The sequence below is a fragment of the Crinia signifera genome, chromosome 3, assembly GCF_055691185.1.
Source record: "Crinia signifera chromosome 3, ASM5569118v1, whole genome shotgun sequence".
In the NCBI taxonomy this organism is placed as follows: domain Eukaryota; kingdom Metazoa; phylum Chordata; class Amphibia; order Anura; family Myobatrachidae; genus Crinia; species Crinia signifera.
Window position 1 is genome coordinate 214,638,841 of NC_139219.1, and position 16,152 is coordinate 214,654,992.

General features: G+C 43.8%; 1 long non-coding RNA gene across 1 annotated transcript in view; it reads left to right on the top strand.

The window, feature by feature from the left end:
• LOC146062644 (uncharacterized) overlaps window positions 1-11,269 on the top strand; it is a 62,666-nt gene extending 51,397 nt beyond the window's left edge. Inside the window, exon 4 of the long non-coding RNA XR_014471440.1 lies at window positions 10,819-11,269. This is a non-coding gene — a long non-coding RNA (uncharacterized LOC146062644). The remainder of the gene's footprint in view (window positions 1-10,818) is intronic.
• The last annotated feature ends 4,883 nt before the right edge of the window (window positions 11,270-16,152 follow it).

Consider the following 16,152-nt stretch of genomic DNA (forward strand, 5'->3'; position numbering starts at 1 on the left):
TGATTAATGTTTTGCAACTTAACCATATATTATGATCTGAGAGTGTTTGGGTGAGCACTTCGTTTTTAACATTATTACTTTTTTTTTCTCTTTTTTTATGAAATGAGCATATCCAGGCCACTATGAATGATATGTGTTATCTTCCATTTAACTTTGTTACATTCACATTGTTCATTTATTTTGTATCAAGAACATTAGTGTACAGTAGGATGTATAACAGACAGAGGATGCATTTGTTTTATTGCATTTATCTTCCTAATCGGAGATATAATTATTTCCATTTAGACATATCTATTTATGCAGAATTAAGTTACTTAGAAGTAGGTTTGTCATGATTTCCTTCTTAAGTGTTTATAGTCAAGAGTTAAGCTGGCATACACAAGGGCGACTCTCCTCGAAGAAGTTGCCTGCAGTCCCACCTTGAGCCTCACAGAACCTTCCTGGACGACAGGTTCGCCTGCGATATATCATATGCGCTCCCAGCCAAGCCTGCCCAGCTCGGAAGCAATTAAACAGATTGCTTTTGCAGCTGGTGCGGCTTGCAGACTCCAGTGTGATGTGCGCGGTACCGTGAATTGCATTGGACCTATTTTTAATCACATGCAATTTGGAAACTTTTCGTGCAATTGATCACTGCATGAAATAGCGCAAACTGCATGTAAATCACCCTAGTGTATCTGTAGGTATCTTTAAACATTTTATATTGGGTTATATAAACTTTATGAAAATTGTAATTAAGAGAGGAATGGTTAAGTGTCTGATAACTATAGTACAATGCCAACTGCACTTTGGACTCAGAAAGCCAAAGCTGATAAGGGACGAAATATGGAAAATACTGGGGAGGAAAAGTGTCTCCCCCTTTGCGTAGATTGTAAGCTCCTTAGAGCAGGGACCTCTTCCATCCTGTTCTCACAACCCTCTTTGCTCACTTCAATTACAGGTATCTCCTACTCAGCAATTATCTATATCCGCAGTAGTACTACCAGGAGTAGAACACAGATAACTCCATTGCTTCCTTACATCTCGGCTATATTGTGTACCAATAATCATGGTGCTAACTGTGCCCTGCTTTAGTTTTTCAGTTACTTTAATGTCAACTTCTGTGTACCCTGTATTGTTCTGATATGTGCCATATGTACAGCGCTGGGAACCACTTGTAGTGACTTAAAAATAAAATATAATAATAGTCTAGGAGTCACATTTGCAGAGAGCTTATACCCATTTTCCTCCAAAATCCCAGGACTTACTTTTGATTTGGAACATGGTACCGATCTAGGTCAGAGATGACATCATCTCCAAGCATGGAAAAAATATGGCTGTCCCAATGCAGTAAATGGGACCCAAATTCTTCCTGAGCTTTACCCAAGTCCTTCCCGGGACCAAACCTGGTAACTACTCGGCAAGGACTGCTAGGTCAGTGGACCCAGGTTTTAGGGGGGACCCTATCCACTGAGCCACAACCTGGATTTTCACAGCAATATCCCAGGTTTTAGCGGCAGTGGTATTATATGTAGGCAGAACAGCAAAGCAATTGGTTATGCCAGTCAGATGCTATGTTACACGGAAAGAGATATTAATAGCAGATACAGGTTGAGATACCAGCATATACAGTAGGTCATCAATAAGACCACACATTGATACTGCCTTCAGTTCTGGAGACCATATTTCAGGTGAACATAATTTTTTTTTTTAAACATACAAAAATAAAGCTGCAAAATAACATAATGAAACCTGAGAGTTTAGGACTAGAAGGCAGACTAAATGGGTCATGTTGTTCTTATCTACCATCATAATATTATTTTCTATATATTATTATATAATTGTATATGTGCCAATCACATTTGCAGCATTGCACAGAGAATATGTATTTATTCACATCAGCCCCAAACACACACATATATAAATATGCACTAGGGGGTATATTTATGAAGCAACAGCTTTTGCAAACCACTGCTTTTCGTCAGGTTTGACCTCAAAATATAAATTGACACTTTGTGACTATGCCACCCACTTTGTTTCAAGTATTTTTATATTTGTACCTGGAAGTATTGGTTGATGACGTCCAATTTAGGACGTCACTGATGCTGACAACAATATTATTCATCTATAAAGATAATATACCATTAGTTGTCTGGCTTTAAGATATTAAAGGAGTATACACACAGGGAGATTTGCTGAGCGATCTGTCAGAGCCAGTGTTCTCCGTTGAGAATACTGGCCCTGACCAGCGATTAATTAAGGCCTACACACGTAGCGATTTAGGGACATTTTGTAAGTGATCTCACTAGATCGCTTAGAAAATGCCCCTACATCGCTCCGTGTGTAAGGAAGGTAGTGATGCGTGACTCTGCGTGGCGATATCGCCCGGTGATTAATCTCTTAATCTCCGGTCAGGGCCAGTGTTCTAACCGGAGAAAACTGTCCCTGACAGATGTGTCAGCGCTGTGTGCTGTGTGATCTTGCTGAGCATTCTGAGTGATCTAGCTCAGCCGCATCTCCCCATATGTAGGCCCGTTAAGAGATTAATAATCAGAATGCTGGATATTAATCACCAAGCGATAGCGTGGGCCGGCATTGCAATCGCTATGACACATACTATAGCATGCTGTGTGGATAGTTTGCTAGGTCTGCCAGTACACAGCATGGCGATACGTCTATAATTAAAACAACTGCAACTTCTAAATTTGGCATTTGCAAGTTTCAGAATAATGCGTAATACTTTAGCTGTGAGAAACTCTGCATAGAACTGTCAAATGTTCACATTTAGTTTTATATAGTTTCATTATCGGGGTATTTTAGCAAAACTTTTTATACAATGTCGCAGTAAATCCATCAGGGCACTAAGCTTTTATTTGTATTTTAAGCAATGCTTATTTCTTCTGTGATATTTTTGTCTAGCAGGATAGCAGTATCCAAATCTATCTTTAGAAGATTACAACTGTCAAGATATGTCTGTGTTTGCTGCAAGTGATTAGAGTAAATTGAATTGGAAGAGGCTAGATTGTAAAGTGACTTGTAGTAGTTTTACAAGTGAATTGATTTGACCTGGACCATGATGTATGTTACCCTTTTTATCACAGATTTTAAGTATAGCATGCAAGCCTCTGGGTTCTTTCTGCTTGTTAGAGTCTGATTTGTTCTATTTATAGTAGAACGTTTGATTGAACCAGCATAAAGTTTTCCTCCTGTTTTCGCAGGTAATATGACATTCAATTACCATCTAGCTTTGATGAGTTGATTAAAAGTTTCTTGTGAGAGTGTTTATGTTTGTTTTATGGTCTTTATCTGTCTTATTTATCTGTATTAGTCCATTGATCTTATTGAGTTGTCTTTTTTTATTATAGGAAGCGTAGCTAATGATCCAGCTTGTTATTGTTGCCTTGTGTGCTTCCCATACAGTAGCCATAGAGACATCTGAAACCAGTCTGTTAGGGTATCTAATATAGGGTTGATTATTAGGTATTTACTCTCCAGGAAGGGTGACCTTCAGAGTAGTTTGGAAGGTAATTGGTGGGTAGCATGACCAGGTAATAGCATCTTTATTGGAGTAATTGAGTTGTTTGTCTGACAGTCTACTGTATGTCAATCCTACTGCAGTGTGATGAAGATTAAAGTAATATGAGATCTCTGGTTGTCAGATGTTTGTTTTTACATATGTCAACTAAGCCTCATCTTGTCATCGAGAATTGTGTGTGCAGACATTAAGACCAATAAACCCACAGAACTTATAAGTCAATTTTAGTAACACTGGGAGGATGTGACAGAGTACAAAGACGTTCACATGAGAAAAATCAAACCTCTTGTGCTATTTATCAAAAGTCATTTTTGACTGAAACCCTTAATAATCTAAACAAGTTTTCTGACATGATGGTACTAGAGTTCAAGATGGGAAAGAGTCATATTTGTCTCAATAAGTGGATGATGAAGCTGATTAACTGGGAAAGTCTGGTGGGGAGAAGGGTCATTTGAAATTGAGTTCTCTCAAAAATAACTGAAGCCATGGTGTGGGTTGCAGGGAGAATGAGAAGTTCTCTGGGGGAGGACTTAGTTGCAGGTTGTAATAACAATATAATTGTGGGGTCATGAAAAAACCCTAAGGGCCAAATGTAATAGGGTGTGAGAATCAGAAAGTGAAAGATTTTACGAGAGTTTTTCCATTTTCATTTAAAGCAGCAATCAAGTACAAGGCAAAATCTACCTTGTTTTTCAGTTTAAACAATTGCCGCTTTAAAAAAGTTGGAAAACTCTACAAAAATCTCTCATTTTCTGATTCTCACACCATATTACATTTTCCCCAAGAGTATATGCTCTAATGAACTTGACATCACAAAGTAATACTTATCTCGGATGGGGCTCTGTATCCAACCACAACCAGATTTATAGCTTTACAAAAAGATACATATTTCCCACAGGCATCTATGAAGGAAATAATACTCTCCCTCCCTCTCTCCCTCATTAGACCACTGGCGCATGTGAGGTGAGTGTGAGAGGCTGAGCGGTAGGGCCATCTTAACAGAATTGTAAGTCCCTGTGCAAAGCAATGCATTGAGGCCTCTACCCATCAATTGACATAAATAACTAATAACTTACACCTCCTGTGGTCTCCCACCATCTCCCCCACATGCTTCTTGGCTACTGCTCTCACCCCAACTGTATGCATGCCTCCTGAACCCCTCACTGTACGTATGGAAGGATATAATGTATTGTCCTACATCATGTTGTGCAGTGTGTACAGCCCCCATATATCCAGGGCCGGCGCCACCACTAGGCAGCTTTAGGCATTTGCCTAGGGCGCCGGCCACTGGATGGAGGTGAGCGGAGGTGCAGACTCAGACCGGAGCTGGCAGGAGCAGGCAGGGGGGTCTGTGCTGCACGGGGGGTACCTGCAGCGCTGTCTGCAAGCCACGGTCAGAGGGGTCCCTGCGGTGCTGTGTATTAAGCTGGCAGGGGCCCTGCAGTGACTTGGCCAAGGAGTGCCAGTCCGATACTATTATCTGTAGTACAGGGGCGCCGCAGGGAACAGTTTTGGCACCATTTCTCTTTACTCTCTATACTGCAGATTTCACATACAATTCATCAACCTGTCATCTACAGAAGTTCTCTGATGACTCTGCTATTGTGGGCCTTATCGTAGATGGGGACGATAGGGAGTACAGAGAACTTGAGCATTCAGGGAATGGATATTGAGATCGTAAGAACTTACAAGTATCTGGGTTTTCACCTTAACAATAAACTGGACTGGTCTGATAATTCTGCTGCTCTGTATAGGAAGGGGCAGAGTAGACTTTATCTGCTGAGGAGACTGAGATCCTTTGGAGTGCAGGGAGCGCTCCTGAAGACCTTCTTCAACTGTGTAGTGGCATCGGCCATATTCTATGGAGTGGTCTGCTGGGGCAGCAGTGTTTCAACAGCCGACAGTAAGAGACTAAACAGACTGGTAAGGAAGGCCAGTTCTGTCCTAGGAATGCCTTTGGATTCTGTAGAGGTTGTGGGTGAGAGGAGAATGATCAACAAGATGACATCATTATTGGATAATGCTTCACACCCACTCAAAAACGTTTTGACAGATCTGTGTAGCACTTTCAGTGATAGGTTGCTTCACCCTAGATGCTCAACGGAGAGATATCGCAGATCGTTCCTTCCGGCTGCAATTAGAATGTACAACTGTCATGGTCTGAAGAAGACCTGCATGTTCCTAGATTCTTGAGTTATATTGTTTGGATCTTATCTTATTATGTGTGTTCTTATTATTATACTACTACTCTTATCTGTACTTGAACCTTGCTGTAACACTGAAATTTCTCCATTGTGAGACGAATAAAGGGATTCTATTCTATTCTGAAATAACTAGCGCTATCCGCCGGGCGGTGGTGCGGGAAGCGCTGCTGGGTTTGAAGACACTGGCTGCACGCTGATTGGGTGACATTCAGCCAATCAGCGTGCGGCCAGTGTTTTCAAAATCAGAAGCGTTTCCCGTGCCGCCGCCCGGGGGATACCGCTAGTTATTTCCAAGTCACTGCAGGGAACCCATCAGCTTATTACACAGTGCCGCAGGGACCCCTCTTACTGGCTTGCAGACAGCGCCGCAGGTACCCCTCAGACCCCAGCACACCCATCCCTGTGTAGCGGGTGGGCGCCAGGGCACCCCACCCTCGCCTGGGATGCTTTGGGTATTGGGTGAGGTAAGATATATGACGTGTACCAGGCTAAGTGGGTTGAGTGGGGGGGGGGGGGGGTGCCTCACAGCACACAATGCACTCAGGGGCAGATTTATTAAACCTGGTGAAGAGATAAAGTGAAGATATAGTGAATAATGCACCAGCCAAGCAACTCCTAACTGTCATTTTTCAAACATAGCTGATTGGCTGGTGCGTTATCACCTTCTACTTTATCTCTACTTTATCTCTTCACAAGGCTTAATACATCTCCCCCATAGTGTGGGAAGGGAATGGGAAGCCAGGATTATGTTTAGGCACTTAGGGATTCTCCATATCGGTATGCCTCGGTCTGTCTTTCCTAAATGGGCATTAACGGTGCTGTGGAAGTGGGTAAAGTTGCTAAAGTTGCTTATCAAACAGCATTGATTTATTCACGGCAGAGGTAGGTTTCAAAGGGAGCACTGCCCGATGCTGTATGGGACTCCCCCATGTATCATACTCGCCAGTGTGACTGTTTCTATGGCAACACCGCCCGCCGCCCCTGGGTTTGGTGGGCTCTGTCTCCTACCATGTATTTTAGGGAGAGAGGAGCCCATTTGTTAAGGATCACATATACAATGCGATCTGGGTGGGGTCTTACCCCCCAGGAATGCATCGCAATATGCGATCATAACATCCGGATGCATCTTCCTGCAGAGACAAGTTAGTGCTGACCCCGGCTGACTGTACTGACCAGACAGCCCGGCTGGCAGTGCGGTGTGTAGCCCATAGGTTACAATGGGCTACCACCATTCTAAAATGGCGGTAGCTGCAGGCCCAGATATCCAGAATGCTTTGGATATTGGTACATTGGGCATCATCGCATCCCCCATTAAAACTTATGGGACAGGAGGGATAGCAGCAGGTATCAGTACATACATGCCAGCCCATAGAAGGAATCATGGTCCAGGCGCCTGTATAATACAAATGACAGGCACTGGGACCGATATAGGTACTGCGCATGTGTAATCGCCAATTTTGTACGGCAGCCCGCAGAAAGGCGTCCTGGAGGGAGGGAACACCACCCAATGGGATTGCCTTGGTGACTGGCAGGTCAGACTTCCAATAGAAAGTCACTGCCAGTCACAGTGAAGCCAGTTCAGTCTCACAAACTGCATCTGGCTTCACTACAGTGGCGGATTTTCCCTGGGGGGGGCTGCAGCCCTGCTACTTCTTGTCATGCATGCTAGCCCTCATCCCGCGACCATTTCTGATCAACCCCGCTGACTTGCTGGCTGCTGCTGGCGCTTGCCTATGTCTAGGGCCGGTTTTGGGTCATTAGGACAACACATGCATAAGGTCTTTTGACTGTCGACCTAGCCATTGTCGATCTAATGCTCTTGTCGACCTTTCAACCAGGTCGATCTTAGGCACGTTGACCTATTTAATGTGTTGACCTAAGCCATGTCAACCTTCAGTGGTCAACCCAATGCATGTCAATCTAATATTGGTTGACCCAATGACCCATACCCATTCTTGCCTGAAGAACATAAGTTCTATGAAAATGTAATAATGGTGACATACAATAATATCTGTCTGCAGAACAGAAGTTCTAGAATGTTATTCCCGGTGTCTAGATGGCCCATAGAGAGCCCATACACATGCAGTGATTTTGCTGTGAAATTGCTAAGCGGTTTTGCTAAGTGATTTTACGTAAGCAAAAAAAAAAAGACAGGGTAGTGGTTCAGGATGATGTAGATCGCTATCGCTCATTCTGTGCATACAGAGCCATTTGCAGTCACTTGCTAAGCAAGTCAAAGATTTTGACTGCATGCACTGACTTAACTAGAGGGCGATACCGGGACTGCGCATCGCCATTGCTTGGAGGCATACACAGGAAGCGGTCTGTTCTTACGTTCTAAGTCTAGTTAGATTGCTTAGAAATTAGCACAAAATTGCTCTGTGTGTATGCCCCTTAAGAGTCAGAGGCATAACAGTTGCGCTGCAGCCCAAACAGGGCCTTGGGGGGCCAGCACTGTAGGGGCGCAGGGTCTCTGCAGATTCCAATGGGTCTGGTTGTCTATATGGAATCTGCTGAAAATGTCCCTCCTCATCTGAGGAAGCCGCTGACCGATCCAACAGGTGGAGAAAAGCGTATTGAAGCCCCATACAGCCTGGACACCACCATATACCATACCAGCATACAGTCTCCCACTCTGTGTCATTGGGAAAGGTAATATGGAACACACAGCACCTGGAGCACACCCCTACCATAAGGGAGGACTGCACCCTGATTAGAAGGGATATATTCAGCGCTCAGAAAAAAAAACCCGTGTCCTAACCAAATATGTCCAGAGGAGACCCACTCATCACCAAGCGGGACTGGTAAATATAATTATCATCACTGCCTCAATACAAAATCAAGTCCTATAGACATTGAATACAAGCCATTTAAGCCTCACAAAGGATATCAGCAATTATTGCTTCTCTATACTTATGTGTTTTATGTTGTATGTCTTGGATGTCATTATTTGATTGAAGTGCACTTCTGGAATTATGTAATTTTTGCCTTTTTATTAAAACAAAAAATTATTATTTTAAATTGTTTGTCATTTCCTATTATTTGAGTACAGCTGCACCTTCTAAGGTGCCAATTTGCTATTTTCACCACCCCATACTCTTGTCCAAAAATGTCTGCCACCTTGGAGGAGAGAATTTTTTATAATTTCCTTTATTTTATGCAGAAACTATACATCATGAGATTTCTTTCCAACATGGAGGGGCAAATAGTTGTGGTGTTCTTGTTATTGGTGGATATCTCAGTTTTAATATCTGCTATTCATGTGTAGTTCTGCTTCATGAAACTATCATGGGGGCATGGATGCCATATGGATACTGTTTCTCCTTTACTGTCGTAGTAATCCAACAGCCCTATTTTTCTTTGAATCATGCTTGCTGCTCTATTCTGGAGAAGGCACAGTGCAAAATCACATAAAATGCATCAGCGTCTATGTGTAAGGCCTTCTTAACAGCATTGTAGACCCTAGGCTAGGGGTTTCCAGTCTTTTTGAATCACCTCACCCTAGAGCAGGGGTCCTCAAACTATTTTGCTTTGGGACCCCATCAGAAAATAAGAATAATGACTGGAAGTTACTGCAGAAGGTCATCTTGTCACATGTGTGGTCAGCAGACAGCACATACATGGCAGCATGTTGGAGGCACAAAATGAAGGAATGAGTCTAAGATAGCAGACAATTCAACAGATTTTTCAGACTCCTTGAATCACTGACTGATGTTAGCAAAGTCATCAGCCTGATGGTCAGTAACATGGAGTTGCGACCCCATGCTGAGAAGGTCGGGACCCACTTTGGGGTCAGGAACTACAGTTTGAGAACCGCTGCCCTAGAGTATCAACATTTTTTCAAGTCACCCCTAGGCCAAAATAAAAAATATATAAAATTAAGTAGATTGTGTTTATATGTCATGTGCCATGTAATGTGGTAAGGGGCTTCTGTTTGTACACATATTTTATGATTGACAGCCACCAGTACTGGTTTTATCCATAAACAATTGACCATAAATAATTTGAATTGGTCCTGGACCACCAAACTGTGGCACCCCTGCAAGGGTCCTGAGGCACCCCAGGGAGCCACGCCACACAGTTTGGGAACCACTGCCCTAGGCAAATCAATTAACTGGGGTCCCTAACCACCTATTCAAGGGAATACATAATAATTGTACCCCTCCTGCAGTCCTGTTCCATCTCTTCACATGCTTCCATACAGCAAATGGCTGTCAGCACTCTGATTGGTAAATATCTCCAGCCATCTACCAATCAGCATGCTGACAGAACTACCTGTCTGGCCGCAGGCTGTGAGGAAAAAAGAGATTGCTGCCTTACTATGTAATTCACAATCAGAGTGGCCGAGAAACATTCTCTACCTACCTCCTAAGAAGCTTCAGAGGCACAAGCCCAGGGAGGGCAAGTGACCCCTGACCCAGCCGGCTCCTGCTTAAGTTGCCTGATTGAAAGTTCCTAAAAATGTGGTTCCCACGGGCATCTGCACCAGTGCGCATATATGTTATATTACCACAGAAGTGATTATCCGGTGAAGCAACACAGAATACATCTGGAAGACATGCCTGCAGCATTCATGGAGGGGGGAAAAAAGCTTAAATTTACATTTTACTTTATTTTTTGTTTCTGTCAGTTACAGTCCTACATTACGTTACACTTCACCATTTGTCAGAGAAATCCCTTGTTCAAAAATCTTGTCCTTTATGGTTTATTTCAAATCTCACGAACCATTAGAAATCCAAGTATGGCTGATTTACTCACCTACCTCAAAGGGGACTCTAATGACAAATGAACATTAAAAGCATCACTGATCCTGGTATGAACAGTTTCACATATAAATGATTCATTTCTTCCACTTTATGAACCTAAATCAGATGTCCTCTTCTCAAGATAAACAATGCTAAATAAATACAGCAAATGTGAGCTCTCTCTAAAATTTGTGTTTGGTTATCAAACACTTGTGACATTTTTACTTCAGTTCTAATAAAATATAATACGTGGCTGCCCGAGCTCAGGGGCCTCACAGCCTCTTAGTGAGGAATGTTCCTTTCAAGCCCATGTCAAGAGTCACTTACATTCTTACTCTCTCTCCATTTTTCCTAGATTTTTAGTCATCAAAGGCTATTTATTCAACGTGCATAGGAAGAAGTGGCAGTTGGGACCATGGAGAGCTATAAATGCCGATCGTGGGAATAGTCTGGATAGGAAAAGAGTCCCGGAGAGAGAAAATGTATATACGTGCCTGCCTTGTCTATATAAATCCCAAATACTGTACATACTGCAATAATCCCCACCTTATAGAAGACATGTCCTGCTCATTGAAAAAAACTATCTGCATTATGTTGATAAGAAGAGATTCATTATACAGTAGTGTTGTTTGATCTTGGCCCCCATTGTTCTGTCATGTCTGGGCTTTTGTGTAAACCTGTGTCTAGGGCAACATATTTATATGGATTTTATTTTGTGGCTCCTTAAAGTGATTGCAGAAATATTCTTATGTTAGGTACCATTCTCAAGGACGCACAGCAGCAAACATGTTCCCCTTCCTAAATGACTTGAAATTCCTGATATTTAAGCTGGATACACACTACATGATTTGTCATGCAATTATGGCACCTTACCATTATTTAATGACGTGTTTGATTGCATCTTTCCATCTGAAATGCAGCACATCAGCTGGCCAATGGAGGGGCATGGCCAGACTCCTATTAATAAAAAATACTTATTTTGTGTGGGCATGAAGTGGCTGGATGTGCCATGCAAGGGGATGTCGGTGTCTAATCTGGTAGATGGCAGGGTGCAGGTGTGATCACACACCTGTGCAGGGATGTGCAGGGAGAGAGAGGACATGCTGGAGCTGCCTCTTTCTGCAGTACGGCACTGAGCAGCATGGGCTGGGGAGAGAGGCTTCTGTAGCGGCATATAGTTATCTGTCTCCCTACCTGGCTCCCTGGAAGCAGCAAACCAGGCCCCAATCAAGCCCTCCATCACATCCAGCCCAGGTACAGAAAACCCATGTCCCCCCCCCGAGTGCCACTGCTGATGGCATGATTCATAATTGTCGCCCCATCCCCTACTATGCAAAGACAGTTTCTCTGTTTACTTATGTATTTATTTTCTTAACAGTTTCTTATATAGCGCAGCATATTCCTTTGCTCTTTACAAAGGAGACATTTATACAACAAACTGGGTAATTACAGACAGTCAAAGGTATGAGGCCCTGCTCGCAAGCTTACAATCTACAGGGAAATAGGCATTGATACATAAGAATATATATTCTTTATTGCATAAAGTCCACCAGAATGCAAAGGTTCCTGGTGTGCTGTAAGATACGGTGACGCAGCAGTTTGGCCATGGGTCAGGAGGATGGAAAATGTGAAGAAAAGAGTGGATATGTGTGGACTGTATAGTGGGGATGTGATTAGGTAGGAGTGGTACATGAAGGTTAAGTGGCTGGTTCTGGAATTTGATAAGCTTGCCCGAAGAGGTGAGTTTTCAGGGAGTGCTTATAGGTTTGGAGACTGGAGGAGAGTCTTGTGCTGGGGGGGGGGGGCATTTCACAGAGTGGGTACAGTCCGAAGAAAGTCCTGCAATCGGGAATGGGAGCGAGGAATGAGTGTGGATGTGAGACGCAAATCTTGTGAGGAGCGTAGAGGTCGGGTTGGAAGATATCTTGAGATAAGAGAAGAGATGTATGTTGGCGTAGTTTGGTTTATGGCTTTGTATGTAAGTTCTCTAAACTGTATAACTGAACAGCCCACCTTTCCGTCTATGCACTGACCAGGCTGCCTCCTTTTAGCGGAGGGGACAGCAAAGTAGGTCAGTATGCTCCTGCGCTCTCCTTGGCCACCAGAATCTTTTACGGCCGCAGTCCATCTCTGGACTAATGGGATCACATAGGCTTTATTGCTAGCCTGTGTGAATAGGAGTGTACTCCAGAACCAATGACATATTTATAATGGGTGAGGTCCACACTGCACATGCTGCATCATTTCTTCAATACTTTCTCTTCCAGTCTCGCACCAATGATAGCAGCACTGTAGCGATCACAGAGAAAATGACACAGCTGCAATTTTCCCAGAGATCTGCGGATGCCAATTAGAGTCTGAGTCCTCTAATGCTCAGACTCTACAGCGCTGCAGGCAGAGAGTGGGGGGCTTTAACCACTTCGGTGGTATGCACTGCAGGAGCACGCTCTCCCAGAACATTTCCAGGCATGCCACTGATAAGTATGTGTGCACCAGTGGTGCCTCCAGCTGTGCACCACTGGCAAACCATGATCTGCACACCCCCTCCCCCGCATCCCTCCCGGATCACTGGGGCTCCACTGCCACTGCCCCCCACCACCATTCACACCTGCCCTGCTTGGGGAAGTGCGGGCCACTCTGGAGCATTTGGGAGTTCAGGCAAACAAATACATCAATGCCCGAGTGCATCCGAGCTCCCCCCGAACCTCACAGAGTGGCTGCAGACAGCCGAAGCCAGGAGCAGCCCCAGGGAAGAAGGGGCTGCTGTAGAAGAAGACAAACTGGCAGCCCATTCAGTGGTGAGTATTTCTGGGGCAGAACAACTCTACCCTGGTAGGTTTGTACTGCCCCAGGAAAACCCATAACTCACGTGCTTCCTTCTCTCTTAAAATGGCCATGTCCAGAACACTTACTTATCTTTTTTGATGCCACTTATACATTTCTCAGCTAATCTCCTATTAGTTTAAAGAGGTTGTTTACCCTCATTAAAGCCCCATACACACTTAATGATATAGTGAAAGATATCGCTCAGACGGGCCCTTCTGAATGATATATTTTACTATCTCGTCTAGTGTGTACACTCCATATTGTTAACGACACCCTCCCTTATCTGTACAGACAAGTGAGAACCTGTGGCTGCAGCATAGCCCCTGGTCCCACCCCGTCGTCTCTCACACCAGTCACCACAGCAAGTGTGTATGCTATATACTGTGTGCGTGTATATATATATATATATATATATATATATATATGCGGGGATCAGCTAGAATGTATGGGACATAATACAAACAAAAGATTCCCATCTATCCAGAAAACAAAATATGTAAAGGAAGAGAATAAGGCATAAAAGATATAGATATAACACACAATGGGGCAGATGTATTAAGCCTGGTGTGGAGATAAAGTGGAGATAAAGTAGAAGATGATAACATACCCTCCAACATTTGAATATAAGAAATCGGTACACATTCAGAAAGAGGGCGTGGCCATTAACAAAGGGGAATGGTCATGTGAAAAAGGGTGCAGCCAAGTCCCCTTTCTGAATGTGTACTGTGCACCAACTACTACACCCCATGGCTATATGTACCCATGTTACCTATGCTGATGGTGTCCCCGGTCCCGTTGCTTGTGCTGCCGCTCGCGCACTTCATCTGTCGCATGAGGCGGGCACGATTTAAATTCCTTTCCAGACCGATGTGCTGCTTGTGATTGGCCGCAGTGTCTGTGTTATGATTGGCTGCAGTGCCTGCACTGTGATTAGCCGCAGAGCGTATAGGCGGCTACCACTGGCTGCAGCACTGTCAGTGTTATACAAACTTATTTATACAGATGGGCATCTCCCCGGTCAGCCAAGCCGGCCCAGCATCGGTTGTCATATTCTGCAGTTCCCCATCTGCTGTTCCATAACAGCACCGCTATAGTGGATCCCCAGCTGCTACCAGGCTCCAAGTGGCCAGCAGTGCATGCTGGGACTTGTAGTTCGCAACAGGAGATTCACGTTTCACGCAGATGCGACTACTGGTATAAGTTACGTTCAGGAAAAGGAGACGAAGAGCAGAAGTAGTGTTATAGTGGGAGCAGTCATCCACCCCCCAAGACACCCCACTTGGTCTTACCAGTTCGTCTGTATCCACTCCTGTGCTGCCCGCGCCTTCAGTGACACCAGCGTAGGGTTGCCTAAAACCGGTACATTCGGTACACTATGATTTAGCCGGTACAGACCGTTTAAAGACAGTACTGTACCGGCTAAATCGGTACAGTTGGAGGGAATGTGATAATACCTCAGCCAATCAGCTATGTTTGAAAAATGAAAGTTAAGAGATGATTGGCTGGTGTGTTATCACCTTCTTCTTTGTTTCCACTTTATTTCTTTACCAGGCTTAACACATCTGCCCCAATATTATTTATTTCTTTATTACCAGTTATTTATGTAGTGCATATATATAAATGTATACATGGCTTGTTTAGTTATCTGGTTAATGTACATGTGACAGATTTTCTTGAATTCCATTTTGCATTGACAGACGTTTCATATAAAACCTGCTGGTGTTTTCAAAACATCAAATACATACTTGCCTAGTGTATTATAAGCAGAAAAGATGCAGGAGGTTAATTACACATACATAGCTACCCTAAAGCTATAGCGGTAGTAGGTCTCTTTTGTCTAAAATTTCTTCTCATATGGATATGAGTTTGAGGAAGGAATGAGAAAGAAAATGATGCATATTTTGCCTTCATACACACTACTACTACTATAGCAAACTGCTAGCATGATATATAGGTACTTTTATATGTGCTCAGAAAATGTTAATTGACTGTGATTGGTCCAGTTTAAGAATGTCATCCCCAGGATTTCCTTTATACTGAAATTTTCTGAAAGTTTTTTTATGCCCTGCAGGCTCCAATTTCAAATGTTTCCTATAATGAAACTGCCACTTTCAAAGTGAAAAATACACAGCAGGTCCCAATTTGTGAGATTGTGCGCAATACCCTGAAGTCACAACATGAAGTAGAAGTTTTCCAGGCCGCCTCATCCAATAGTTAAGCAGGGAACTGACAAACTTCTTTCCATGACCCATTATGTAAACTTGTGCACAGTGTCGGACTGGGGCATGAAGGGCCCACCAGGGAAATGCATTCACTGGGGCCCACCAAGGGGCGTGGTCTTTTTGAAGGGGTGTGGTCACCTGACCAGAGAGGAGTGGCTATACACTATGCGATTTTGGGCCAATTTAATCCGATTTCGGCACTTTGGGCCGATAATCGGGCGAAATTGGCCCAAAATAGCAGGTGTATGACATCTGATCCGTAAACCCCCCACCCTGATAATAATGCACATAGGTCCCACAGATAATACAGCAAATAGCCCCCCCCCCCCAGATAATACAGCACATAGGTCCTCCACACACAGATAATAGTACAGCACATAGGTCCCCCCACATATAATTCAGCACATGGGTTCTCCCCACACAGATAATAGTAGAGCACATAGCCCCCCCTCCCACACACACACACACACACGTATAATACAGCACATTGGTCCTCCCCACACAGGAAATAGTACAGCACATAGGCCCCCCACTCAGATAATAGTACAGAAAATAGGTCCCCCCACTCAGATAATAGTACAGAAAATAGGTCCTCCCACTCAGATGATAGTACAGCACATGGGTTCTCCCCACACAGATAA